General features: G+C 41.7%; 1 long non-coding RNA gene across 1 annotated transcript in view; it reads right to left on the bottom strand.

Moving 5' to 3' along the window:
- LOC104993901 overlaps positions 1–1402 on the bottom strand; it is a 1901-nt gene extending 499 nt beyond the window's left edge. The window contains exon 1 of the long non-coding RNA XR_825891.1: positions 1108–1402. This is a non-coding gene — a long non-coding RNA (uncharacterized LOC104993901). The remainder of the gene's footprint in view (positions 1–1107) is intronic.
- Positions 1403–4812: the final 3410 nt, after the last annotated feature.

Below are 4812 nucleotides of genomic sequence, written 5' to 3'. Positions count from 1 at the left end.
TCAACTGCTAATTCTATAGAGTAAATTTTAATATACTGTATGACACATGCCCCCACCCCCACCCCCTGGACTAATCCCTCACATTTTCTCTTCAAGGTATTTTTATAATCTAGTCCTCCAGTTCCACACACACAATCAAAATCTTGTGATTTATGACTGAGATTGCACTGAATTCAAAGATTAATTTAGGGAAGAATTTATATCTTTCCAAAAATTAGTCTTCCTTTCCAAAAGAAAGTTACTTAAAAATATCATAAAGTGTCCACATAGGAAGTTCATAAAAAGTTTCATGTATGTTTTTCCTATGTTTTTTAAAAAGTTAATTGTATTTGTAGATGTTTTACACTGCTTGATACCATTTGAATAGAATATTTTATTTCTATTATATTTCCTAATTATTAGAAGCATATGCAGAATCTATTTTTATGTGTTTAACTTATATCAACAATCTTTCCTGATCTACTTGCCTTGACTATTCCAAGAAGGCAATACCTTAAGAAAAGGACAGTTTGCTACCTTTTTGTTAATAAAATACTATACACTAATAATAGCTCTCATCCCTCTTCAATTTCTTTTAGACACTGAGCACACTATTTTAGTCTCCATGACTCTATATGAGATGGGAGGAAATCTGGAAGACAGAACCTCTCAAAGAAGGGTGTGTGTGACCTGGGTCCATCTCACAGACCTCCTTGCCTCAGTTTCTTCAGTTGTCACATGAAATTGACCACAGTAGGGTCACCAGTGTAGGAATATATCAAATTTCTTCATAGTACTCATGCTAGACTCTTAGGAAAGCACTATCAAAACAAAAACAAAAAACACCACCACCACCACCACCAACAGAGTCCTGTCCTCACAATTACCCCTCTTACAGCCTGTAAGAACCCATGTCATGGCACTAAACAATACCCACTTGGATCACTCATCAATGTCAGCTATATAGCTGTTCTGTATCAAAGACTTGCAAGGTAATATGGCATGAGAAGTATGGCTACTCAGTCAAAATTTCTACAATTAGACACCCCACTTATGACGTGAATTGTGCATTTCAGAGTTGTGGCCAAGGCTGTATCTAGAGATGGAGAAAGAAGCAGAAAATTCTACCTGAGGCCAAGTTCCTGTTTGGCACTTGAGGCCAAAACTGCTCAATACTGACCAGAAGACCTATGGATATGCAATGGGCATTTTAACTCCTAACACAGGAAACATTTAATGGGAGAGATTTTGAATGAGTCAGGAAAGATCTCTGAGGCCAAGAGAACAGAGTATCCTTCCAGGGAACAGATATGAAGATGGTAGCCAAATATGGGTAGTATTTTCCCCTTTTACTAGCACCTCTCAGTCACTCAGTGTTCAGCCTCACACCAGAGATAACCTAGCTGGTGGTATCCATGGCACCAAAATCAGAAAGTTCTTTGAGGCATTGTGAGTCATCATGACTCCTGGGTCTGACCAACCAGGCTCTCACAAGGGATAAGACAGGGAGAGAGAGAGAATCCTCTTGCTAACTTCTTGCGGTCTCTTCAGGACTCTCCTTCCAGAGAAACCTGAGTGGTCTGGGTGGTAAGCTATCCAGATATATACAAAGTAAGGTAACATTGTTTTTTACCATCACCATACTAGTCCACCTGATAAACTCCAACCCTACAGTATGAGACTGTCATTTGCTTTATAGAGAATGATGTGGAGCACAGGCTCTAGAAACAGGCTTGGTTAGTTCCAATCCCCGCTCTGTGTTACCTTGGACGTTAGATGAGACCCCAAAGCAATCTCTTATGAGCACTGCTGGGAACGTGTGTGTGTGTGTGAGAGAGATTGTGAAGGGAAGAAGCCCCTGGGTCCACTGGATTCAGTGTATTTCATCATCTTTTTCAGGCCTTCTCGGTTGTGCTCTCTTGCTGAAGATTGTCTGTGGCATCAACGATTCATGGATAAAGGAAGCTCTGAAGTCAATCCTAACACACCTACAGTAACTATCAAGAAGGAAGAAAAACACCCAAAATCCCGCAGGGTCTCCCAAAATGTGCTGGTCTTTTTACTTGATAGGCAACTGGGGAGGCACAGAAGTGATGTGGATTTGTCCAAGTGGGTGTGGATGCTGACATAAGCCACAACCAGGGTAGAGTTGGCTATTGCCAAAAAGTCATAATATCTAAGTGCTTATGTATGCCCATAATTTTAGAAAAAAAAGCAAAAAAAAATGTGGAATAACAAACTCCTCCTTTGTTTCAGTTGTTAAAATAAAAGCTGAATTTTCATCCCTTTTGACTCAATATGTGTTTATGCTGATACAGTTTTCCTGGGTTACACTGGAAGGGGGATTCTGTTCATCCTAACAGTCTATGCAGAGGCTCTCAGACATAGCAGAGATGGTGCGATCACACTGGATGTCCGATTTCTTTCACCTTTAATTAAAAAAAAATCAAGGGACATTATATAGTTCTAAGTCACTCAAGGACCCAAGACTCCCGTCCCCTAGGTCTTTTGGAAAGACACTCATTGTGTTGCACTCTAAAACCTGTTTGCTTATCCTGGTGAGAAGACACTGTTTAAGAACAGGCCATAAGGTGGGGAGTGGTGGCATTTAAGACAATCTTTTTAAAATGTTGATGCTCATGAGAATATCATTTAAATATTCTGCAGCATCAAATTGTCTTTGTTGGCTCTATTTACTATAAAAAAAAAACAACAACACAAGGCATTTAAAAATGGGAACATACATTCAGAGCTTTCTAATGGTACTACTTGTCATTGTCCCCAAACAAGTGGAATCCTCAGGTCCCTTATCTGCACCATGTGAAGTACACCTGTTCAGGCCACAGCTGGGTGAACAGAATCCATTGGACTGAAGTGATGCCAGCGAAGATAGCTCCCCAAGAGATGTGCTGGGAAAACCATGATGCCCACTGGGGTACAATGGAAATGGGAAGTTGGGAAATTGGGCATTCAGAGTGGGAGCTAAGCTGAGAGGAGGACAGGATGAGCTGAGAGGCAGGAGCTGCGGGGGTGTGAGAAAGCCTGCTGACCAGTGAGATGTTCGGCTGGGACTCTTGCCCTTGTTGGACTTGGCAGACTCCCCAGAACGATTGGTATCCATACTGCACATCTCCCAAGGGTGGTCTGATCATCCACGGAGGACAGACGGCTGACAAGGGCACCACATGCACTCATGTGACCTCTGACTTCTCACCCATGGAGGGGCAGGGTATGGACTCACATAAGAGTCCAGGGGGCTTCAAGCCCAGAGAGGCCCTCCTCACAGAGGTTCAGAAATGTGCTGAGTTTAAAAGAGGCAACTAAATATCCCTTACGTACTGGGAGCATGAGCTCTCAAGATGTCCACTTGGAGGGCTTGATTTGTTTCTCCAGAAGTCAGAATCACAAATACAAAGTTCAAAAAAAGGTAGAAAAGGGTAGAAAATATGAAATTCAAAAAGGCTGGCAGAAAGAGAGAGAGTTAGAGAGAGAGAGAGAGAGACACACACACACACACACACAGATGGCTGGAATCCTCCTAAAGGAGTTTTTACCATGAGATGTTTGCAGAGGCTATATGCAGCTTTAACAGAGGATCAGGATGCAGGTGAGGCTCAGGGATTAGGCTAATTGGAGAGTGTCTCACACAGTGCCACAGAGAGACATACTGTCTCCTTAATTTCTGCATGCTGCCTCTCCTTGGCCAATGTATCTGCTAGCCAGAGAGAAAGAAAACCATGGTAACAGCAGTCTATGGATGTCAGCCTTCTGGGGCACAGAGCAGTGGAGAGAAGGGAATAGAATTATCTGGGTGGACAAACAGAATAAACAATCCTCCACTTTTTCCACAGGCAGCATCTACTGTTGGTTTGCTCAGAGGAAGGAACACTTTGCCCAACATAGCCACCTTATCACTGAAAGGTGAGATAGATTTGGCCATAGTCCTGCCTGGAAGCTAAATTATAACCTTAGTGGCCAGCTGTCAGTTTTGTAACCCAACGACCCAAAAATGGACGGTTAACGATCCACCAACCAAGGAGTATTTAGGGCTGGTTCACCCTGCTACCCTGACTCCCCCATGGAGACCTTAAATGACAATGAGAGGTTCTCAGCCTGGATGGAGAGGGGCAGGAACTGGGGAAAGAGGGCACAGGGGGACAAAAGGTGTTAAACTCCCTCATTATCATATATTCCCTGTATACATATATTTCCAGATATATTATATTTAAGTTGGTACCTTAATTATTAAAATAATTACTGATAATAACAATACTGTTTCCAGATATATTTAAGTTGAAATAATTACTTAAATATATCAGTAATTATTGAAACAATTACTGATAATAACAATACTCATCAATTTATTCAACAAATAGTTCTTGACAATTCTGTGTGCCAGCCACACAACAATGATCAAAAGATATAATATTCCTGCCCTCATTGAAAGAACTTCCCTGATACCTCAGTTGGTAAAGAATCCGCCTGCAATGCAGGAGACCCGGTTCAATTCCTGGGTTGGGAGCTTACATTATAATTAAGATTTATTGATTTCTCAGGTCCTGTGCCAAACACTTCATGAGTACTGTATATTCCTTTCAATAATGCTGTGGAGTAGGTACTCTTAGCTAGTCTTTCAGCTAAAGAAGCTATAATTCAAATAACTTCAACAATTTGCCTAAGATAAAACACATTACTGCAGTGGGCAGCCTATCCCTTCTCCAGGGGATCTTCCTGACCCAGGAATTGAACTGGGGTCTCCTGCATTGCAGGCAGATTCTTTACCAACTGAGCTATGAGAGAAGCCCATATTTTACAAAAATGGATTTCGAACCC

Source organism: Bison bison, unplaced genomic scaffold (genome assembly GCF_000754665.1).
Source record: "Bison bison bison isolate TAMUID 2011002044 unplaced genomic scaffold, Bison_UMD1.0 scf7180017849536, whole genome shotgun sequence".
NCBI classification, from domain to species: Eukaryota; Metazoa; Chordata; class Mammalia; order Artiodactyla; family Bovidae; genus Bison; species Bison bison.
Note: the sequence above shows the minus strand (reverse complement) of the source record. Positions and strands in the feature narration are given on the sequence as shown.